A 26121-nucleotide genomic window follows, 5' to 3' on the forward strand; every position below is an offset into this window, starting at 1 on the left:
CACAAAAATCCCCACACTCCTGAATTTAGACCCATAGTCGCTGGGGCTGGCTGGCTGACGGAGCCTATTTCCATATACATGGATAACCAACTTAAACAATGTTTAGCTACATACGAACCAGTACTGCGAGATACTGAACAATTCCTGAGAAATCTTTATTCTAAAGTCAGCGAATCTTCTACATCTCATAATACCATATTAGTAACAATGGATGTAATTTCGCTTTTTACATGTATTCCCAACGAACAAGGGCTGGCCTTCTTAAAGTCCTTTTTGCTAAAAACAACATATTACACACATACTAAAATAGACTTTCTCTGTTTTTTGACAGAGATAGTATTGGAAAACAATGTATTTCTCTTTAACAACATCTGCTATAGACAAACGAGTGGCGTAGCTATGGGCACAAGTTGTGCCCATAGCTACGCCAACTTAGTCATGGCAGAATTTGAAACCAGGTTTATCAAGAATGTCAGTCAAATAAGATTTTTCAGAAGATTTGTAGACGACCTCTTCTTTCTATGGGAAGGGTCTGTCCAGAATTTGTTAGATTTTCACTCCCAACTCAATAGTGCCACCAATTTCATTAAATTTACCTTGAATTATTCCATGCATACATTGGATTTCTTAGACATGCAAATCTTTAAAGAACAAGGAAGGTTTAAGACATGCATTCATAGGAAGGCATGCTATAGACCTTCATTTTTACATAGACAGAGCATGCACAATCCACTGATTTTTAGCAATATAATCAAGGGACAGGCGATGCGCTTATCGAGGTTATCCAGTCAGGATATACAATATAGAAATGAGTTAACAACATTGCAATCAGGCTTGATTGAAAGGGGATATAAGACCAATGAAATACAGGAGGTTTATTTCAATATGGACCAACTTAGAAGAGATAGAGCACGACCATATTTTTCGGAGAAGGTCAGTAATGAGCCACAAACCAACACCAAGAACAATTTTGAACACTTGGTGGTAGCCTACAGTAGCAACATCAACATATTTAAGGACTGTGATTCACAAGAATTGGAACATCCTGTCCTGTGATGACAAAGTTAAGGCAATTGTTGGACCGTACCCACATTTTACGTATAGCAACATGTCTAATTTGAAACAGATTCTTTGCCACAAAAATAATTCAAGTATGACCCATACAGGGTTAGAAAAAACAGCTAGATGTGGCAGTTGTCCACAATGTTGCTATATAGACGAATCGCACTACTTTAGACACCCAGATAGTGGTAGACTATGGGAGTTAAGGGTAGATGCCACCTGTTTGAGCCACAATATAGTCTACATTGCTCATTGCAATACATGTTTTTGTTACTACATTGGGAAATCCAATTGTTTGTTAAGGGAGCGCATTAGGGATCATTACTATTGTTTGAGTAGGAATGATAACAGTAGTGCTCTTGCCAAACACATGATGAGTAGTGGCCCACAGCATCAGTTTCTATTTCAGGTACTTCATGTTGAAATCCCCTCAACACGTTTAGGGGATATAGTCAACAGAACGGAGGAGGCAAAACTTCGATGGATTCTCAGATTAGGAGCCCATAGGGGCATGGGCTTGAATGAAACTGTTTCAATCAAACCATGTCTTAGAAGCAGGAGTTTACGTTAGTTGCTTCACATGATATTTTTTCCTCTCCAGTCCAGCACACTCTATAGTGTATGGTTTAGCCCTTTTAGGATACCATAGATTACACACTTTAGCAGATACCATATTCACCAATAGCCTATATTATTAGCACATGATAGTCCACATGTTTCATAATAGTCTACTTCAGCTCAGTGAAAAAATTTTTTCCTGTTCATTCCCTCCTTATCTGCACCACTGTACATTAGCATTTACATGCATATATAATACCTCATTCTTATTTCCATTCATTTAATTATGTGCACATATACTCGCTAAACAGGGTGTATTTTACAATCCCTGAATTATGAACAACATTATTTTTCAGATACATCAGGGTTAGTGCTTGCATTCCATCTCTTTTGTAATGCTTGAATGTTTAGTAACTTGTATTATGGGCTGAATATGTTATAACATCACGTTGATTCAAGCAATTTCTTTTATAATATATTCTTAGTCTTATTTTGTATCCTTTATTTCGTAGCTTTTACGATGTTTATTGTTCAACACAATGGTATTATGGGTTAAGCATATAATGAATTCCATGGCTTGGGAAGTTCATCCCATTCAATTTTATTTCGCTTTAATCCGTTATCAAAAATCTTTGGATAATGTTCATCTTATATAGATTGGGTGTACATGCAGTTTTAAAACAGGAAACGTTGTTGCTTTTTACTGTACTGGATGTACGAGTTTCACAGTTACCGTTTTCATATTACGTAGGTTCACAACAGTGAGGGAATTGTGTTGATTCAACAATAAACTATTAATGTGAATGTATCCACAACATTTTATAATATTGATTTTATAAAGATGTATATGGCTTTATATTTTACGCAGGTCATATAAACTCAATCCTGCGTATAGAGCGTGACGTAGCCAAGTTGCTTTGTAGTTTCATGGAAAGTATGCCGACATGTTTAGTGCTACGGCGTTCTTTGATAGGTGAGATTTTATGAATTTAAATGTTTAAATGCATATGATAGGTTTATTTTATCTTTAATATATATATAAAGCATTAAATGGTCATTTTATGTATGTCTGAAGAAGCGGTGAGTCACACCGCGAAAGCGCTTACGAAATAAATGTGATTTTTGTTTTTACTTATCCATTTGCTTGAATCTTTGGCTTGTTTACCGAATTTGTGGATTTAAAAGACGCTGGTTTTGCAATTTCTTGATTGGTAGCTGCATTGCAACAAACGTTTGGTTCCTTGTTGAATTTTGGATTATAAAGATTGTGCTTTGCATCTTCTTCTACAAGTGGTTACAATTTCATACAAGCTTGGTGCCCCGCCATTGGGATTGGTGTTTCATATATGTATATATATATATATATATATATATATATATATTTCTACATATATACATTTCCTCTACTGTTGCAAGAGTGTACTGGATGATATGTTTGAGAAAACATCAGAGTTATTTATATCTGACATGGCTTAGTGGTAAATCATTTTGGCTATGGTGTGCAGGATCCTGGGGTCGAGACTTGCAAAGGCTGTTTATTTTGTTACTGGGCAGAACAAGGGCTGTTGGATACAGAGTGATTAAGGCACTTTTAAGCAGTTGTAAGCAGGTTTGTGTGGGTTTGAGCGATGGCAAGCAATGCTAACTTCCGGTCACATATGGTTACAGAGAGTTTGCTTCAAAATTGCTTATTCTGTGTGCACATTGCTTACCCCTGCGCAAACAGGATGAAACCCGCTTACTGCTGCTTAAAAGTGCCTACTCCCACTTACCCCTGTGCTAATTTCTTTAAAAGAAAAGAAAAAGGGGTGATAGGAAAGTGGTGAAAAAGGGGCACAGAGCGGGAAAAACAGTAGGGGAAAATAGCTAGGGATGTGCAGGACTGGGGTAAGGAAGGTCCATAGCTGCCCATTTCTTCTACAGCAACAGCTGTGTATATATACTAATTTGGAGGTAGATTTGGACACTCAAACCCCTGAGAGAGGGGTGAGGACAATGTGAAGCCAATTAGACCAGATTACATGTGTCCAATGGACATGGGCGAAATGGACAGCTATATATGTGGTGAGATTTTTTTTTTGGGAAAAGATTGCCCATTTTTTAAGGTGAGAGTGGGATGTTGGTGAAGGATAGTAGGTATATTTGGGGAGTTAGGTTGAATATGATGCTAGATAAGACAGACAAGACAGCATACAGGGGCTGTATATGACACATGTGGGGGATAAACACCTTGGATGGGGAGGGGTGTTTGGAAGTCAGAAGCCCATGAGCCCCCAAATGTAAACAGTGGGATTGAGGTCCCCACCCATTGGCAGTCACCACTGCACCTTCACGGCTCCAAAGGTGGCTGTGCTGAGGGCTGGGTAGGAGGGGTAGGCTGACCCATTAGATGCACCGTGCAGCCCTCAAGCTGGTGTAACTGAACTCCAAACTCCCTGCGAAGCTCAGTACACACCAGATCCTGGACCTGATGATGGGTGACAGTTTCCTGTCTGTGCCTGTTCCCGGGGGGGGGGGGGTGAGCACCAGCCCCTGAGGGAGATCCACATGAAGGTGGTGCAGGACCAGCGGACGAGGAGGTCTCGCAGTGGGCCCCAGATGCGCTGGTGCCTGGTGCCATGGTCAGATGAGGTGGAAAAGGTGGGTCTGCTGGGACTGGCCTTCTCAAACGTGCTATGGTGTTTCAATTTTAAAACATATGTGGGTTAGTAACAGTCAACACATTCCAGGATTAGGTATAACAGCATGCATAGATATTCCCATTAACCCAAAACACCAGATATGGAACAGTTGCATAGCAAACAGAACAAATGCATATATGGAACCACAGTGGCCATTACAACAGCATACAGGTACATTGATGGCAGCATTCCACCTCTGTAAGAGTATTTTAACATGGCACATGCATAGAAAGAAATGTCAGTATTTATCAAATAATAGGACATATGTCCCAACAGTAGATTTAATTGTTCACATACCCATTGAGTTGTGTATTTAGATTATTGCTGCAGATATGGTGGGGGGGATGTTAATTAACAACTTGTATATCCCTGTCGTTCTCAATACTTTTTTAGTCAGTGCTGTGATCTGTACTTTACAGGTATTATTACACTACCCTATGGCCTTAGTTTGGACAGTGGTATGGCTGTAGACAACTATATACATAAACTGTGTTTTACCTGCAGTATACACCTCTTACCTGGTATACCTGTGGAGGTATTGTTTGTTAACACTACCTGACTGTTTCTACGTATATTCCTAGATTCCAGGTTGATGTTATGCACATACCTCTCACTCTGTTACTGCACACACTCTGGTCATAGCTTCACAACATGGGGGTGGAGATGGGACAGACTTTGCTTATTACTCTCATAACATTTTGGTGAGTTGCTAGAGTGACAGGTTTGTTCTTATATATATATTTCTGACAGTTATGATGTCTGACAATCAGTTGTATGTCATTATTTGCTGCCTGTACTTCTGGGATCATCCCACTGATTTGCCAGGAGGACAGGGTGACAGGCAGGAAATGTAAGCCAATTATCTGAACTTTCTGACAAAATCTGTACAGTTGAGGGGTATGATTCTGCATACAACTTACTACCACTCCCAGGATTCGAACCATGGCCATGTGTGCTAAAAATACAACAGTTTATGTCTCAATTGAGGGTCTATATTATAAGACCGATGTTTGAAAACATCGAACAACATATGGTCAACACCATATAGTCGATGTCTTCAAACATTGACCTTATAGAAAGACGAAAAAAAAAAAGAAAAAAGTACCCTAATGGGTTTAAGCAGGAAGGCAAGCCCCCCCCTGCATCCCAAATGTGGGGGGCTGCACCCCCCATACTCCCCGCTACTTAAATATACCAACACCGAGACCGCACTACATTGCAGTAAACGGACATCTCCCCTTACAGAGATTTCAGTTTACACGCTCGAGATTCTGAGCGTTCGATATTGTCATGTCGACAATGTCAGATTCAACATTGTCGGCTTTCGAGAATATAATATAGACCCTCAGTTGAGTGTGCTATTTGGATTTTGTTGTGTATTTTTTCACTGTTTTCTGTCTAAGTCTCCCTCAGTTGTATAATATGACTTTATGATTACAGCAATCGTATACAGACATTCCTACACATTTTATTTATGTAACACAGTGGTAATAGTGCTTAATACAACAGTACTATTAAGAGAATGCAACACTACATTACCATATGATACCATAATAAACACAAGCAGTCCAGGAGTTAGATATTTATTGCCAGGCTGTTACCCTTTTATTTACATACAACCTATATGAGACTCTTCCTGTCATATTGTCTGATTTATTCAGTACATACCATACACAATACAGGTTTTATACTGGCAATTAACTTTCTACCACTTTTAGATTTATTTCTTATTACAGTACATGCAAGATTATTACTAACCTGCCTTGCGATGCAGCCTCTGCAGCCTACACGCATGGGCTTCCTGATTCACCACCCGCTCCGCTCTCTAAGACATAAGAGGAATATTTAGCCATACCTATGCATAATATACATGAGCTGGCAATTATTAAACAGGTAGTAGAATGAGTGCTTACACACTGCTGGGACATCACCCTGTCTAGCTTCTTGGATCCATTGATCCAAGAGCTCCCTCTTCCTCCATTTCAGATTGGCATAGTGATGCCTGACCTGCTTACCAGTTTGAGGGATGCCAGTGGCACTGGTGAGATCACGGGCGAGATGGTCCTAGGCTGCCGCTTTATATTGGGAACCCTGGTGCTGGCCCTGCAGCAGTCTCTCTTCATGATCTTTTACCAGGAGTCCTGCCATGACCTTGGACTCCTGGATGCCCCAGCGCTGCACTCAGAAGTGCGATCCTTCTCCGACACCAGCCATTGTGCCTACAGGAGGAAGCTGCAACCAGTTATGAGATGTATTTCCACCTGTGGAGTTTAAATAGGGCTGATTTACTGCACTTTGCCATGATTAGACAGTTTTGAAAATGCTTAGCTATGGAAAACCTGCTTACCTAAGGTTGGCATTGCTTAAAGGGGCATACCAATGTGCAAATTGATTTAGCTGGGCTACGCATTGCTTGCACCTAGTAAAAAGAGGTGTGCAATGCTTAGCATTGCTTATTTTTAAATATGCACACTATTTGCTGTTTGGCATTGATTTATCATTCATCACATGTTATATATTTGCTTAGTATCTGTGATTCATGTGTACGTATACTGTATAGGGTACTTGTGTTTCTTGGGGGATTTCATCACTTTATTACAATGACACCTCACATCTGGACTTAATGCAGTACTCCAGTCCACGTATATATGTTATTTAGTAGGTTATACAACACAAAACTGTTTATAGATTCCTTTCCTAGGTAAATTGTGATTTTGCTATAGTAAGGATCTGTTTGGGTATACCTCAATTTTATGTACAGCTGGTATGGTGTAGTGGTAAATCACTGTGGCTCTGGTGTTCAGAGTCCTGGGATCGAGATTTGCAAAGGCTGATTATTTTGTTGCTGGGCAGAACAAGTGCTGTGGGCTTCAGAGTGACTAAGGCACTGTTAAGCAGTTGTAAGCGGGTTTGCGAGACGGTAAGCAATGCTAACTTCCTGTTAAATATTCTTACACTCAGCCTCTAAATTGCTTATCCTGTGTAGGCATTGCTTACCCTGGTGCAAACAGGAATAAACCTGCTTACTACTGCTTAAAAGTGCTTACTCCCACTTACCTCAGCACTAATTTAGAAAGAAATGAAACATGGGTCTTGGGAAAGTGGTAGATTTGGACACGTTATGCATATTTTACACTATTTGCTGTATGACATGGATTTATCATTCATTAGACATTATAACTTTGTTTAGTATCCCTGATTCATGTGTAAATATACTGTATGGGGAACTTGTGTTATCTGTGGATTTTACCACATTATTACAATGACACCTCCCATCTGCACTTAATGCAGTACTCCAGTTCACAAATATGTTATTTAGTTGGTTATACAGCAAAAAAAATTTCATAAATTGCTTTCACATGGAAAATGGAATTTGCTACAGTGAGGATCGAACAGGGAATGACTGCTCGCAAAATGAACGCTCTGACCACTACACTATTGCAGTACTGCTTCAACTGACTGTATCTTGTTATTTATCTTCGTGTGCTATTTAAGCTACAGTATGCATAGCTAAGCAATGAGCAAACCCGCGCAACTATGGTTAAATTTAATCTGTTTGATAAAAAAAAAATTCTAGTGTTATTTTCTTTAGGAAGGGACAGATTTCATGTATTGCTGTTGATTTATGTGTGCATCTGCACATTTGGCAGACATCCTAGCAACCCCCCATACCTCTCAACCTCTTCATGCAAAATATCTGGACAAAGCTTGACAAAATGAGGTAGAACTAGGGACATATTTTTAATATTGCTCTTATAAACTTAAGACAGTTACTAGAGTAACAGAATTTGTCTTAATATAACTTTTCTGTAGGATTTGGAGTCTGAAACTCAATTGTATGCCATTATTTAATGGCTTCAATCCTGAGATCATCCATGTGATTTGCCAGAACAGATGAGGTACAGGCCAAAAGTATAAGCGATAAATGTGGACATTCTGTGAAGATCTGTACAGTTGAGAGGTATGCAACCCCCATGAGCATTCTCGCTCATTGTAACTGCTGAATGGCAATTCTTGAGTGCAGGGGCATGTATATTGTGAGAGCTCTGCTCTCAGACACACCCCCTGCACTTATCCACACTCCGTGTCCATTTAGGAGCAGAGGCAGCACCCTCTTCATAACTATTCATGGCGCACTGCTGTGCTGCTGTTAAACAGTCATTTCTGTGCAGGAATAAGCTATTCCTGCATGGAACCTTACTGAATCCTGGGGTTAGTCTCTTCCCCTTTATAGTGAGGTAAAAAGCTGATCTTTAACAAACCTGTTCTTAACTTGTCACACCATCATTATATGTGCAATCTCCTAACATCATTTAAAGTCTGTTAACATTTACTGAAATAACAGATTTTTTTTTTTACATTTAGACTCTTACATAAGTAACTTTTGTGGACCTGATGAATCTAGTTCTGTTTGTATAACGTGAGCTTGAAACCAAACCATCTTTTGTTGGAGAGGGTTTCTCTGCACCCTAGTGGCAGATGTTTGCAGTTAGAACTCATCTGATTGAAGGTTGCTGGAACAGAGCTCAAATTAGAGCTTTTTTATTGGTTAACTTGTTTAAATCAGTTTGCCCTCGCTTGCTACATAAGTACCATGTTTGCATGGGTTTGCGCTTGTTTACATATCGCGCACTGATGAGCGGCAGTGGGCACCATTGGCAGTTACAGACACAAACACTTTTGCCTGTAAATTTCCCTTTAGTACTCTGCTGGTGCTCCATCGGTGCATTCTCACGATTGTCCCTCACTGACAGGTGATAAATTCAGTGAAGCTCCTGAGGTACCAACACAGATCCTACCCACTAGTCCTTCATATTTTTTGTCCACTTCTCCTGTCCTCTACTTCACCTGGTCCTTCCTGTCCTCTCCCTCTTTTCTGACCACATCAACTTACTTAGCATTATGGATGGACAATTTCCCACAGTTTCGTCAGCCAATGTAGGAATTGCCTCACGTAGACTGACAACCCACTTTTTCTAGTCCACACAAATTCATTATGTGAGAGATGCAGCAACATCAAGACCCTAGAATCTAGGCTCTCTTGCTCACCAGTCAGTTCATCTGATACTAAGCAGGCTGACTCTTCATCTCCTGCACCTACCAAACCAACAGCACATAAACCTATATATATATATATATATATATATATATATATATATATATATATATATATATATACACACACATATATATATATATATATATATATATATATATATATGGTGGTCCTTACCAGAAGCTTACCTAAACATCAGAGATCTTTCAAACACAAACACAAGCAGGCTTCACATAACACATCCTCTGCAGAACATAGTACACATAATATATCACACATCAGTGTCACACCAGTGAAGCCCCAAAGGCATAACACAAAAACAAGCATCTTAGTCATAGGTGACTCAACTGTGAGACACACAGATGTCCTTCTCACCAAGTTGGATAAGAAAAAGTCACAGTCAGCTGTCTGTCGGGTGCCAGGATCTGCCACATCACACAGGCACTCACGTTTCTCAACAACAGGCACTCTTATGACTCCATAGTAGTCCATGTTGGTGTGAACGACTTGAGATGTACCTCATTGGACTATATGAAGAGAGACATGACTGAGCTTTCTGATTATGTATCTCAGGCAGGTATGTCCCTAGCTCTAAGCAGCATTTTACCTTTGTCTAGGATGACATCTCAATACAAATAAAAAATGATTGACTTCAACAATTGGATTAGTTTTTGGTGTCCTTCAAAGGGGATCCAGTATCTGTCAGCCTGGGATGACATAGTTGATAGACCTCAATGCTTTGCCAGAGATGGTCTTCATCTGTCAACCCTGGGATTTCGGTTACTGGCTAAATCACTTGCCACCCCCATAGTGCCTTTTTTAGGCAATGTCCCAAGAACAAATTTTCTGACATAAAAATACCTTCTAAAAACAATCTCAAGGTTATGCTGCTAAATGCTAGGAGTTTAAATCAGAAACTGCACTCACTGGAAGCAGTCCTGACATTGGAAGATGTTGACATTTTTACTGTCACTGAGACCTGGTTTAAGGCTGCAGAGAGCACCCCAGCTATACCAGATTACATTTTCTTCCACACATTCAGACCACAAATTGAAGATGTGAGAACTAAAGGAGGTGGTGTATCAATATTCATGAAAGATAAATACACCTCAAGGTTGGTTAAACAGCATGAGTCCCTAGAATTACTTCAGGTGCAACTGACTGTAGGTAAGACCACTCATCAGGTCATTGCCAGCTATATGACCCCCTCCATGAATCAGGACATGCACTCAGCCTACTTGGATCTTCTTGAGTCACTCAAGATACAACTAAACACCCTGGTTTGGGTAACTTTAATTACCCATCCATTGACTGGGTAAATTATATGTGTTCTAACTCACATTTCCAAAGGCTCCTGGACTTCATTAACTCCAATGCCCTGCACCAGCTGGTTGCCACACTCACAAGGCGCTCAGACATACTGGATCTGGTGTTCACCAACATGGGGGGACCGTTGCACCACCCCCAGTGTGTGGCCATACCTGGTGATATCTGATCACAAATCAGTCTCGCTAGAAGTAACTATAATATAAGACCCCCCTTAGCAACAACTAGGCTAAAAAACGTCTCCATCGCCAATTACAACCTCTTACATGACAGCATAAATATCTTCATAGCTCCTCAACCCACTGATGGAACAGACACCTATGCTGAGTTATACACCAATGCTTTATACAAGCACCTGTACAATTGTATTGACTCTGCCATACCCGATAGAACCGATGGCAGATCTTCAAGGAAAAACAAACCTGCCTGGTGGATTACTGCCATTAATAGGCTATCCAATAGGAGAAAGAAATTGCTGTCTAAGAGTAGGAAGGAATGGTCTCAAAACTGGAAACACTGTCTCCTCAACTTAAAGAAGCAAAGAAGACTCCTAGTGAAGTCCTCCAAAGCTAACTATGAATCTAAATTAGGTTCCCTAACTAAGAATAATCACAAGGTGCTCGTTAGTTACATCCATAACCTTCAAGGTAAGGCCCAACAGATTTGTGCTGAACTCATAGTTAATGGTACTACATATACAGAACATGTGGATATAGCAAACTTCACTCCCCTGTCCCTGCCACATATACCCCAAAGCATCCCTAACACCTGTCCCCCACCTAGTGTCTCCAAGTAGCAGGTCTTAAATGCCCTCTCCAAGGCCAAAACCACAATCTCTATGGCAGCGGTTCCGAACCACCAGGTCGTGGACCTCCACTGGGTGGTGGATCATTTGGTACTGGGCCGCCAGGCACGGAGTGAAACAAAAAATGAATGTGCGTATGTATGTGTATAAGTGTTTTTATGTGTCTGTATGCTGTGTGAGTGAATGCATGCATGAAAGCATAATGTATGCGTGTGTGAAAGAAGAGATTTTGTGTATATATATATATATATATATATATGAGAGACAATGAGCATGAGATCGGGTAAGATAGAATGAGCATGAGATCAGGTAAGAGAGAATGAGCATGTGATCGGGTAAGAGAGAATGAGCATGAGATCGGTTAAGAGAGAATGAGCATGAGATCGGGTAAGAGAGAATGAGCATGAGATCGGGTAAGAGAGAATGAGCATGAGATCAGGTAAGAGAGAATGAGCATGAGATCGGGTAAGAGAGAATAAGCATGAGATCGGGTAAGACAGAATGAGCATGAGATCAGGTAAGAGAGAATGAGCATGAGATTGGGTAAGAGAGAATGAGCATGAGATTGGATAAGGGAGAATGAGCATGAGATCAGGTAAGAGAGAATGAGCAAGGGATCAGGTAAGACAAAATGAGCATGAGATCAGGTAAGAGAGAATGAGCATGAGATTGGGTAAGAGAGAATGAGAATGAGATCGGGTAAGAGAGAATGAGCATGAGATCAGGTAAGAGAGAATGAGCATGAGATCGGGTAAGACAGAATGCGCATGAGATCAGGTAAGAGAGAATGAGCATGAGATCGGGTAAGAGAGAATGAGCATGAGATCGGATAAGGGAGAATGAGCATGAGATCAGGTAAGAGAGAATGAGCAAGGGATCAGGTAAGGCAAAATGAGCATGAGATCAGGTAAGAGAGAATGAGCATGAGATTGGGTAAGAGAGAATGAGAATGAGATCGGGTAAGAGAGAATGAGCATGAGATCAGGTAAGAGAGAATGAGCATGAGATCGGGTAAGAGAGAATGAGCATGAGATCGGGTAAGGGAGAATGAACATGAGATCAGGTAAGAGAGAATGAGCATGAGATCAGGTAAAAGAGAATGAGCATGAGATCAGGTAAGAGAGAATGAGCATGAGATCGGGTAAGACAGAATGAGCATGAGATCGGGTAAGACAGAATGAGCATGAGATCATGTATCAGAGAATGAGCATGAGATCGGTAAGAGAGAATGAGCATGAGATCAGTAAGAGAGAATGACCATGAGAACAGGTGAGCACGAGATCGGGTAAGAGAGAATAAGCATGAGATCGGGTAAGAGAAAATGAGCATGAGATCGGGTAAAAGAGAATGAGCATGAGATCGGGTAAGAGAGAATGAGCATGAGACCGGTAAGAGAGAATGAGCATGAGATCGGGTAAGAGAGAATGAGCATGAGATCGTTAAGAGAGAATGAGCATGAGATCAGGTAAGAGAGAATGAGCATGAGATCGGTAAGAGAGAATGACCATGACATCAGGTGAGCACGAGATCGGGTAAGAGAGAATAAGCATGAGATCGGGTAGAAGAGAATGAGCATGAGATCGGGTAAGAGAAAATGAGCATGAGATAGAGTAAGAGAGAATGAGTATGAGATGAGATAAGAGAGAATGAGCACGAGATTGGGTAAGAGAGAATGAGCATGAGATCAGGTAAGAGAGAATGAGCATGAGATCGGTAAGAGAGAATGATCATGAGATCAGGTGAGCACGAGATCGGGTAAGAGAGAATAAGCATGAGATCAGGTAAGAGAGAATGAGCATGAGATTGGATAAGAGAAAATGAGCATGAGATCGGGTAAGAGAGAATGAGCATGAGATCAGATAAGAGAGAATGAGCATGAAATCAGGTAAGAGAGAATGAGCATGAGATTGGGTAAGAGAGAATGAGCATGAGATCGGTAAGAGAGAATGAGCATGGGATCAGGTAAGACAGAATGAGAATGAGATCAGGTAAGAGAGAATGAGCGTGAGATCAGGTAAGAGAGAATGAGCATAAGATCGGGTAAGACAGAATGAGCAAGAGATCAGGTAAGACAGAATGAGCATGAGATTGGGTAAGACAAAGTTAGCATGAGATCAGATAAGACAGAATGAGCATGAGATCAGGTAAGAGAGAATGAGCATGAGATCGGTAAGAGAGAATGAGCATGAGATCAGGTGAGCATGAGATCGGGTAAGAGAGAATGAGCATGAGATTGGGTAAGAGAGAATGACCATGAGATCAGGTAAGAGAGAATGAGCATGAGATCGGTAAGAGAGAATGAGCATGAGATCAGGTAAGGGAGAATGAGCATGAGATCAGGCAAGAGAGAATGAGCATGAGATCAGGTAAGAGAGAATGAGCATGAGATCAGTAAGAGAGAATGAGCATGAGATTAGGTAAGAGAGAATGAGCATGAGATCAGGTATGAGAGAATGAGCATGAGATCGGGTAAGAGAGAATGAGCATGAGATCGGTAAGAGAGAATGACCATGAGATCAGGTGAGCACGAGATCGGGTAAGGGAGAATAAGCATGAGATCGGGTAAGAGAGAATGAGCATGACATTGGGTAAGAGAAAATGAGCATGAGATCGGGTAAGAAAGAATGAGCATGAGATCAAATAAGAGAGAATGAGCATGAGATCGGGTAAGAGAGAATGAGCATGAGATCAGGTAAGAGAGAATGAGCATGAGATTGGGTAAGAGAGAATGAGAATGGGATCAGGTAAGAGAGAATAAGCATGAGATCGGGTAAGAGAGAATGAGCATGAGATCAGGTAAGAGAGAATGAGCATGAGAATGGGTAAGTGAGAATGAGCATGAGATCGGTAAGAGAGAATGAGCATGGGATCAGGTAAGACAGAATGAGAATGAGATCAGGTAAGAGAGAATGAGCATGAGATCGGTAAGAGAGAATGAGCATGAGATCGGGTAAGGGAGAATGAGCATGAGATCAGACAAGAGAGAATGAGCATGAGATCAGGTAAGAGAGAATGAGCATGAGATCGGGTAAGACAGAATGAGCATGAGATCAGGTAAGACAGAATGAGCATGAGATTGGGTAAGACAGAATGAGCATGAGATCGGTAAGAGAGAATGAGCATGAGATCAGATGAGCATGAGATCGGGTAAGAGATAATGAGCATGAGATCAGTTAAGAGAGAATGAGCATGAGATTGGTAAGAGAGAATGAGCATGAGATCAGGTAAGAGAGAATGGGCATGAGATTGGGTAAGAGAGAATGAGCATGAGACTGGTAAGAGAAAATGAGCATGAGATCAGGTAAGAGAGAATGAGCATGAGATCGGTAAGAGAGAATGAGCATGAGATCAGGTAAGAGAGACTGAGCATGAGATCAGTAAAAGAGAATGAGCATGAGATCGGGTAAGAGAGAGTGAGCATGAGATCAGGTAAGAGAGAATGAGCATGAGATTGGGTAAGACAGAATGAGCATGAGATCAGGTAAGACAGAATGAGCATGAGATCGGGTAAGACAGAATGAGCATGAGATTGGTAAGAGAGAAAGAGCATGAGATCAAGTAAGAGAGAATGAGCATGAGATCAGGTGAGCATGAGATCGGGTAAGAGAGAATGAGCATGAAATCAGGTAAGAGAGAATGAACATGAGACTGGGTAAGAGAGAATGAGCATGAGATCAGGTAAGAGAGAATGAGCATGAGATCAGGTAAGAGAGAATGAGCATGAGATCGGGTAAGAGAGAATGAGCATGAGATTGGGTTAGAGAGAATCAGCATGAGATCGGGTAAGAGAGAATGAGCATGAGATCGGTAAGAGAGAATGAGCATGAGATTGGGTAAGTGAGAATGAGCATGAGATCGAGTAAGAGAGAATGAGCATGAGATCGGGTAAGACAGAATGAGCATGTGATCAGGTAAGAGAGAATGAGCATGAGATCAGGTAAGAGAGAATGAACATGAGATCAGGTAAGAGAAATGGAGCATGAGATCAGTACGAGAGAATGAGCATGAGATCGGGTAAGAGAGAATGAGCATGAGATCGGGTAAGAGAGAATGAGTATAAGATTGGGTAAGAGAGAATGAGCATGAGATTGGGTAAGAGTGAATGAGCATGAGATCGGCTAAGAGAGAATGAGCATGAGATCAGGTAAGAGAGAATGAGCATGAGATCGGAAAGAGAGAATGAGCATGAGATCGGTAAGAGAGAATGAGCAGGAGATCGGTAAGAGAAAATGAGCATGAGATCAGGTAAGAGAGAATGAGCATGAGATCGGGTAAGAGAAAATGAGCATGAGATCGGGTAAGAGAGAATGAGCATGAGATTGGATAAGGGAGAATGAGCATGAGATCAGGTAAGAGTGAATGAGCATGGGATCAGGTAAGAGAGAATGAGCATGAGATCGGGTAAGAGAGAATGAGCATGAGATCAGGTAAGAGAGAATGAGCATGAGATCGGGTAAGAGAGAATGAGCATGTGATCGGGTAAGAGAGAATGAGCATGAGATCGGGTAAGAGAGAATGAGCATGAGATCAGGTAAGAGAGAATGAGCATGAGATTGGGTAAGAGAGAATGACCATGAGATCGGGTAAGGGAGAATGAGCATGTGGTCAGGTAAGAGAGAATGAGCATGAGATCAGGTAAGAGAGAATGAGCATGAGATCGGGTAACAGAGAATGAGCATGAGCTCAGGTAAGAGAGAATGAGCATGAGATCAGGTAAGAAAGAATGAGCATGAGATCAGGTAAGAGAGAATGAGCATGAGATCGGTAAGAGAGAATGACCATGAGAACAGGTGAGCATGAGATCGGGTAAGAGAGAATAAGTATGAGATTGGGTAAGAGAGAATGAGCATGAGATCGGGTAAGAGAAAATGAGCATGAGATCGGGTAAGAGAGAATGAGCATGAGATCAGATAAGAGAGAGAATGAGCATGAGATCGGGTAAGAGGGAATGAGCATGAGATCGGATAAGAGAGAATGAGCATGAGATCAGGTAAGAGAATGAGCATGGGATCAGGTAAGAGAGAATGAGCATGAGATCGGGTAAGAGAGAATGAGCATGAGATTGGGTAAGAGAGAATGAGCATGAATTTGGTAAGAGAGAATGAGCATGGGATCAGGTAAGACAGAATGAGAATGAGATCAGGTAAGAGAGAATGAGCATGAGATCAGGTAAGAGAGAATGAGCAGGAGATCAGTAAGAGAGAATGAGCATGAGATCGGGTAAGAGAGAATGAGCATGAGGTCGGGTAAGAGAGAATGAGCATGAGATCAGGTAAGAGAGAATGAGCATGAGATCTGTAAGAGAGAATGAGCATGAGATCGGTAAGAGAAAATGAGCATGAGATCAGGTAAGAGAGAATGAGCATGGGATCAGGTAAGAGAAAATGAGCATGAGATCGGGTAAGAGAGAATGAGCATGAGATCAGGTAAGAGAGAATGAGCATGAGCTCGGGTAAGAGAGAATGAGCATGGGATCAGGTAAGAGAGAATGAGCATGAGATCGGGTAAGAGAGAATGAGCATGAGATCGGGTAAGAGAGAATGACCATGAGATTGGGTAAGGGAGAATGAGCATGAGATCGGGTAAGAGAGAATGAGCATGAGATCAGGTAAGAGAGAATGAGCATGAGATCGGGTAAAGAGAGAATGAGCTTGAGCTCAGGTAAGAGAGAATGAGCATGAGATCAGGTAAGAAAGAATGAGCATGAGATCAGGTAAGAGAGAATGAGCATGAGATCAGGTAGGAGAGAATGAGCATGAGATCGGTAAGTGAGAATGACCATGAGATCAGGTGAGCACGAGATCGGGTAAGAGAGAATAAGCATGAGATCGGGTAAGAGAGAATGAGCATGAGATTGGGTAAGAGAAAATGAGCATGAGATCAGGTAAGAGAGAATGAGCATGAGATCAGATAAGAGAGAATGAGAATGAGATCGGGTAAGAGAGAATGAGCATGAGATCGGGTAAGAAAGAATGAGCATGAGATCAGGTAAGAGAGAATGAGCATGGGATCAGGTAAGAGAGAATGAGTATGAGATCGGGTAAGAGAGAATGAGCATGAGATCGGGTAAGAGAGAATGAGCATGAGATCGATAAGAGAGAATGAGCATGGGATCAGGTAAGACAGAATGAGAATGATATCAGGTAAGAGAGAATGAGCATGAGATCAGGTAAGAGAGAATGAGCATGAGATCGGGTAAGACAGAATGAGCATGAGATCGGGTAAGACAGAATGAGCATGAGATCAGATAAGACAGAATGAGCATAGGATCGGGTAAGAGAGAATGAGCATGAGATCAGGTAAGAGAGAATGAGCATGAGATCAGGTAGGAGAGAATGAGCATGAGATTGGTAAGATAGAATGAGCATGAGATCTGTAAGAGAGAATGAGCATGAGCTCGGTAAGAGAGAATGAGCATGGGATCAGGTAAGACAGAATGAGCATGAGATCAGGTAAGACAGAATGAGCATGAGATCAGTAAGAGAGAATGAGCATAAGATCGGCAAGAGAGAATGAGCATGAGATCAGTAAGAGAGAATGAGCATGAGATCGGGTAAGAGAGAGTGAGCATGAGATCAGGTAAGAGAGAATGAGTATGAGATTGGGTAAGACAGAATGAGCATGAGATCGGGTAAGACAGAATGAGCATGATATCTGGTAAGAGAGAATGAGCATGAGATTGGTAAAAGAGAATGAGCATGAGATCAGGTAAGAGAGAATGAGCATGAGATCAGGTAAGTGAGAATGAGCATGAGATCGGGTAAGACAGAATGAGCATGAGCTCAGGTAAGACAGAATGAGCATGAGATCAGGTAAGAGAGAATGAGCATGAGATCGGTAAGAGAGAAGGAGCATGAGATCAGGTGAGCATGAGATTGGGTAAGAGAGAATGAGAATGAAATCGGGTAAGAGAGTGAACATGAGATCGGGTAAGAGAGAATGAGTATGAGATCAGGTAAGAGAGAATGAGCATGAGATCAGGTAAGAGAGAATGAGCATGAGATCCGGTAAGAGAGAATGAGCATGAGATCGGGTAAGAGAGAATCAGCATGAGATCAGGTAAGAAAGAATGAGCATGAGATCAGGTAAGACAGAATCAGCATGAGATCGGGTAAGAGAGAATGAGCATGAGATCGGTAAGAAAGAATGAGCATGAGATCAGGTGAGCATGAGATCGGGTAAGAGAGAATGAACATGAGATTGAGTAAGAGAGAATGAGCTTGAGATCGGGTAAGACAGAATGAGCATGTGATCAGGTAAGAGAGAATGAGCATGAAATCAGGTAAGGGAGAATGAGCATGAGATCGGGTAAGAGAAAATGAGCATGAGATCAGTAAGAGAGAATGAGCATGAGATCGGGTAAGAGAGAATGAGCATGAGATCAGGTAAGAGAGAATGAGCATGAGATTGGTAAGAGAGAATGAGCATGAGATCGGTAAGAGAGAATGAGCATGAGATCGGGTAAGGGAGAATGAGCATGAAATCAAGTAAGACAGAATGAGCATGAGATCAGGTAAGAGAGAATGAGCATTAGATCAGGTAAGTGAGAATGAGCATGAGATCAGGTAAGAGAGAATGAGCATGAGATCGGGTAAGAGCGAATGAGCATGAGATCAGGTAAGAGAGAATGAGCATGAAATCAGGTAAGAGAGAATGAGCATGAGATCGGGTGAGAGAGAATGAGCATGAGATTGGGTAAGAGAGAATGAGCATGAGATCAGGTAAGAGAGAATGAGCATGAGATCGGGTAATTGAGAATGAGCATGTGATCGGGTAAGAGAGAATGTGCATGAGATCGGGTAAGAGAGAATGAGCATGAGACTGGGTGAGAGAGAATGAGCATGAGATCAGGTAAGAAAGAATGAGCATGAGATCAGGTAAGAGAGAATCAGCATGAGATTGGGTAAGAGAGAATGAGCATAAGATCAGATAAGAGAGAATGAGCATGACATCGGGTAAGAGAGAATGAGCATGAGATCGGGTAAGCCATTATTTCACACTGTCTATGCAGCTGTTTTACTGTTTAGTCAGTGTAAAATAAAAGTCAATTCAAAAAAGTGTGTGTGTGTGTGTGTGTGTGTGTGTGTGTGTGTGTGTGGTTGTGTGTGATGTTTTTCTCTGCGTGTGTGAGTGAATGCGTGCATGAAGGTAGAAGAGACCATGTGTGTGTGTGTGTGTGTGTGTGTGTGTGTGTGTGTGTGTGTGTGTGTGTGTGTGTGTGTGTGTGTGTGTGTGTGTGTGTGTGTGTGTGTGTGTGTGTATGTGTATGTTTTTGTCTGCATATGTGAGTGAAGGTGTGCATGAAGGTAGAAGAGACCATGTATGCATGTGTGTGTGTGTGTGTGTGTGTGTGTGTGTGTGTGTATGTATGTTTTTGTCTGCATGTGTGAGTGAATGTGTGCATGAAAGGAAAATAGATTGTGTGTGTGTGTGTGTGTGTGTGTGTGTGTGTGTGTGTGTGTGTGCGCGCGCGTGTGCGTGTGTGAGAGAGACAGAGTGAAGAGTGATCTCTGGCAGTAGCAGCAGCAGCAATGAGGTTTGAGTACCTCTCGAGCATACCACTCAGTCTCTCACACAATAAATCTGGTTAGAGGCTAAAAATAAGGACAGATTCTAAGTTTATACGAGCAGTATTTAAAAGTCGATAAGGTTGCCATTAGGTTTACTTACCACTCAACCAAACCTCTCAACTGTACAGATTTTCACAGAAATTCCAAAGTTTTGCCTCATATATTTGGATCTGCTTTTCATAAAATTGTGGTTTTCTGGCAAATCATTGGCAAGTTATTAAAGACTGAAGTCAGAAAATAATGACATACATTTGAGATTCAGACTTCATACCCTTCAAAAAATTCATGCTGACAAACAACCTATTATTCTTGGATGGCGCAGTGGTGCAGCGGTAGCATTGTCGCTTCACCGCAAGAGGTTCTCTGGTTCAACTCTCGGCTGGAGTGCCATCTATGTGGAGTCTGCGTCTCCTCCTTGCGTTTGTGTGGGTTTCCTGTGGGTGCTCTGGTTTTCTTCCACATTTCAAATATATATATCTAGAGTGTTTCTCCCCTGGCTTCTGCTGAAAATTGGCTTTGTTCCACGTCAGACTTTTCCAGTAAACAAATGTTACATAAATAAATTATACCAACTTTCTATCTTTGTAACAGCAATATTTAACAATTTTCCCTATTCTTGGGCCTTTGCCCACCCATTATTTAAGGCTTTGTCTAGATTTCTTGGTCTACTGTAAGAGGTTGAGAGGTTATGCATTCAACTTTTCAGGTCTTTTCAGGCTTGTTGGCTGTTGGTGAAGCACCCACCAAGAGGAGAAAACGCTGAGAGAAGAAAGGAGCCACTTTTGAGACTTTAAGTATTTTTCCTCTGTTTATTTGCTAAGTTTTTCTGCATAGCCGCCTATTTTGAGCATTTTCTGGCTTGTTAAACTTGATTTCTGCATTAGTAACTGTATTTAGAGCACAACCTAGAGCTGTTTACTGAATTTCCTGTTTGCACTTATTTTTAAAATCTTTTTTTCTCAAAACTTGCATTTTATCTGTCTTTGGCCTAGCACTCTTGTGTGGGGTAATTTACTCCACTGTTATAACTTGTTGATACTTGTTAACCTCTGCTATCTCTGAAAAAACAAAAAAAAATCTTGCTTTTTTCCCACTTTTCTGAGATTTAAAAAAGTTCAGTTACAGGCTTGCTGTTCTTGAACTGTTTGTAAGTTTCTGTGAGGCCATTTTTTGCTTGGGCTAAAGGAAAGTCTCTCTGTTGATCAGTGGCAGTGAAAAACATTGAGCAGCCTGCCTGCCCCTATGGGAGTTGTTACTGACTTGAAACTGTAGTTTTATTGGCCATTTTGGGTCAATTCCAAAACTCCTTCATCTTCCTCTCTTAAAACCCTCTTTTGCGGTTTTATGGCGTTTTTGAGCATAGCGCAACAACGGGCAGTGCCGCCTAATTGGGTTTAAACTATTCCTGGCTCCACAAAGTCTGCTCTTCACTTTTTCCCTTAGAACTGCTCTATCTCTCAATTTAAACACCATATTCTCATTCTAAGGCCCTTCACTGGTCCAATTAAGTATTCCTACAAGTTAGCACTATTAAACCATAAGCACTACTTACTCTTATACTCTCTACGATTACCCTGTCCTCTATTGGTCCATCTTAAATTCAGTTTCCCTGTTACTCTAGCATGTCCAAAGGTCAGTCAATGGTTTCCTCTCCAGTCCAGCTGGTGAATCTGGGAATTTTGAGGCAATGTTACAACTGTCTCATGTACACGGACAACCCTCTCCTCCTCCAAACAGGTTCAAATATATGTGAGAGATGCAACTATTTAGCCAAACTGGAGGCTGAGCTCTCTCATCTCAAAACTGGTGTAACCAGTCAGGAGGAGAAGTAACCTCACACAACACAATTCCAGTATCACATAGTCCCACCACATTAGCGAACCAAACACATAAATACACAAAAACATACTCGGAGGCTCTAAATAAAAATCTACCTAAGCAACCGAGACCTCCAAAGCAGACATCCAAGCAAACGCTACCTCAATGCAAAACACACACAACACATAACCCACAAAGTCAGTGTGCCTAGCAGCCACAGCCCTTAAGGCTGAATAACACACCTAATACTCTTGTTATAGGTGACTCTATTGTCAGACACACTGACGTCCCGCTCACCAGGCTGAATAAAGAGAAGGTCACGGTGAGCTGCCTGTCGGGTGCTAGGAATCGACACATAACGCAAGCACTCAAGTCACTTCAAAGCTAATACAAATATGACTCAGTCATTGTACATGCTGGTGTGAATGACCTGAGACGTACCTCCCTGGACTACATGAAAAGAGACATGGAGGAGCTCTCTGAGCATGTAGCCCAGGCCGGTATGACCCTGACCTTGAGCAGCTTCTTACCCTCACCAAGAATGATGCCACAATATGAAGACAAGATGATCAATTTCAACAATTGGCTAAAATTTTGGTGTCATTCAAAGGGGATCTAGTGTCTGTCAGTCTGGGATGACATGATCGACGAGCCACGTTGCTTCACTAGGGACGGCTTGCACCTGTCATCACTGGGCTTTTGGATATTGGCAAAGGCAATTGCCACCCCCATAGTGCCTTTTTTAGGCAAGGCTCAAAAGTCAAACCCACCCCCATAGACAGCACAAGGAACAAGAAACTAAGGGTAATGCTGCTAAACGCCAGAAGTCTTAACCTCAAGATGCACACACTCGAAGCTCTCCTCAGTATGGAGAACATCGATATCTGTGCAGTGACAGAAACCTAGTTCAAGGCACCAGAGAGCACCCCAGAACTACCAGGCTATACCTCGTATCATGCTTTTCGGCCCCAAAACCCGGACCGAACCACAAAAGGAGGGGGAGTTTCCATATTTATCAAGGATATCTACACCTCCAGGTTAGTGGCATTGCACGAAGTATCGGAGACCATCCATGTGCAACAACAGTGGGCAAGACTGCTTTTCAGTTTATAGCATCCTACAGACCACCCTCTCAGAGTCAGGAATCCCATTCAGCTTTCCTGAAAACATTGGAGAACATGAAGATCTCTCCGAACACCATTATATTGGGTGACTTCAACTACCCAAACATTGACTGGGAGCACTACTCAAGCCCCAGCACCTTAGCCCAAAGATTCCTGGAAATTATAAACTCAAATGCTATGAAACAACTAGTCACCACTCCCACAAGAGGGGACAACATACTAGACCTGATCATTACCAACATGGGGACTCTATGCTCCACACCAGAAGTATATCCCTCATTGGTACGATCAGACCATAAATTAATTTCACTGGATGTCCACATCCCGACCCCACCCCCAGCCCAGAAAACCACAGTGAAAAACTTCTCAAAAGCAAACTTCTCACTTCTCAAAACCGAAGTGGAATCTTTCAAGGCCCCAGGGCCAGTGGAAACTACAGCCCAAACTGCAGAATCCTATATAAATGCATTCTACGGACATCTCCAGGAATGCATGGATCGTGCTATCCCAAACAAAACCAAGACCCAATTATCCAAAGGCAGGCGTCCAGTCTGGTGGACCCCTGCCATAAATAAACTGTACAACAGAAGGAGGAAGCTACTACATGATAGAGCAAAATCCCTAATAGGGAAGGCATCTCTGATCAGTACTAGCAAAAAATTACGATCCCTCATAAAATCCTCCAAGGCCAGCTTCGAGAGAAAAGTTGCAAAGGACACCAAAGACAATCATAAGGCTTTTTTCAGTTATGTTAGAAACCTGGGATGCAACTCCCAGACTTGTTCTGAGTTGATTCTAAACGACAAAAAATACACGGAACCCACAGACATCACCAATATCCTGGCAGACAGGTTCAGTGCAAACTACCCCCCCCCCCAAAAGAGCAAGTATCTATCCCAGCAGAGGGCTGCCTCCCAAACATCTCAGATGCTCAGGTGAAGGCTGCCCTCTCCAAAGCAAAAAACACTGCTTCCATGGGACCAGATGGCGTCCCAGGTTGCGTCCTACATGAACTACAAGAGGAACTAATCCCTCAAATAAAACAGCTATACAATCTCAGCCTCACTACAGGATATGTGCCCACAGAATGGCGTACAGCAACAGTGGTCCCACTCCACAAAGGTGGAGCCTCTACAGACCCTGGAAACTATCGCCCCATAAGCCTGACTAGCTTAGTCTGCAAGGCTATGGAGAGGATCATCATGGAGCTCATAAACAAAGACATTGGGGACCTACAGACACTAGATCCTACCCAGTTCGGCTTTGTCAAGGGCAGATCCTGCCTTTTGAACCTGGTTGACTTCTTTGAAACAGTCACCAAAGCCATAGATGAAGGGAAGGTAGTCCACACAGCCTATCTGGACCTTGCAAAGGCATTTGACACAATACTCCACTGGGGCATCATAGATAAGCTATCCAGCTTAAATATAAACCCCTATGTCACAAGATGGGTCGCAAACTGGCTCAAAGACAGAACCCACAGTGTGAGAGTTGCTGGAGCCATGTCAGACTCAAAACCGGTCACAAGTGGCATCCCACAGGGTTCTGTCCTGGGACCACTCTTGTTCGGTATATACTTTTCCGAGGTACAGGCAAATGTGGGAGGACTATGGCTCACCAAGTTTGCAGACGACTGCAAACTGGGCGCCATAATCAACTCTCCAGCTGACACAAACATCCTTCAAAAAGGTCTCACAGAGACAGATAACTGGTGCCAGCACCATGGTTTAAAGCTAAATGCCAAAAAATGTATAGTCATACCCTTTGGCAAAAACAATGTGCCCACAAATGACCACATAGGCGGAAACCCATTAAGTACAGAGAAAGTTATTAGGGACCTGGGGACCCAAGTTGATAGCAATCTCTCCTTTGAAAACCACATTGCCAAAGTGGTTAGAAAGACCGTCTACATAGCCCACCTCATCACGAAGGGTTTCACATCTAGATCAAGAGAGGTAATCGTGCCCCTTTATTCATCCCTCATCAGGCCCATCATAGAATACAATGCCCCTTTTGGGATGTACCTTACCCGACACCTGCAGCAATTAGAAATACCCCAAAAGTATCTCACCAAGAGGATCAAGGGTTTCAAACAGATGCCATATGCTGCTCGGTTAAAAAAACTCCAGCTCTACTCAGTTGCATACCGCCTACTTGAGGCGATCTATGCCTGACATACAAAGCTATGTCAAATCCAGAATTAATGGACATGCTCCACCTCAGTAAATCTAAATCCCTTAGAGCCACACGCTCGAGGGACTTGAACCTCACCACAGAAATAAATAGAACTTGCTGGAGGGACAGGTTCATAACCCAGAGGCTCCCTTCGCTCTGGAATAGAATTCCAGTTCATGTGAGGCAGAGCACCTCACTGAATCTCTTCAAGAAAAATCTCGATAAGTGGATGGGGGATCGTAGGTTTGTCCCAGGGATTACTCCCGTGTCACTATTAGACAGAGGCACAGTAAACTAAACCTTAAAAAGGGCACAGTATACTCAAATCAAGGGGTGGCGTAAGCCATACAGAATCGGGCTAGGCTTATAATTGCCCCAGGGCAGATAGCCTAGTATGAACCTATGAACCTATGAACTTATCCCACAATAAATCTGAACAGAGCCACAAATAATAGGGGAAGATTTTAAATATTGCTCTTATAAACTTAGAAAGTCAATAAGGCTGTCATTAGGTTTACATTCCTCTCAACCATAGTATATCAATGTTATGCTGTTAAACAGAATGTACACTTATTTTTTTGTTAATTATTGCCAATTGTATTTTTATTGTACTTTGGAACTTTTCTCCCTGGTTCTTGGCTGAAAATGTACTTCTAGTCCAGTCGGACCTCCCTGGTAAACAAATGTTAAAAAAAAAATAAATATGCACTTTATTATGTTTTATTTTGTGTGTGTGATGGCCGGTCTGTGGAAAATTGTCTTATATGAAACTGGTCCTTGGTGAAAAGAAGGTTGGGACCAGAGAACATCCCAGGCTGTGTTCTACATGGGTTAAAACAGGAATTAGCATCACCATTGGGCATGCTTTTCAATCACAGCCTAAGCACTGACTTCATTCCAGTGGAATGGAAATAGCTACCATCATCCCTTTGCACAAAGGGGTGTG

This window comes from Protopterus annectens, chromosome 4.part0, assembly GCF_019279795.1.
Source record: "Protopterus annectens isolate FY-2018-M chromosome 4.part0, PAN1.0, whole genome shotgun sequence".
In the NCBI taxonomy this organism is placed as follows: Eukaryota; Metazoa; Chordata; order Ceratodontiformes; family Protopteridae; genus Protopterus; species Protopterus annectens.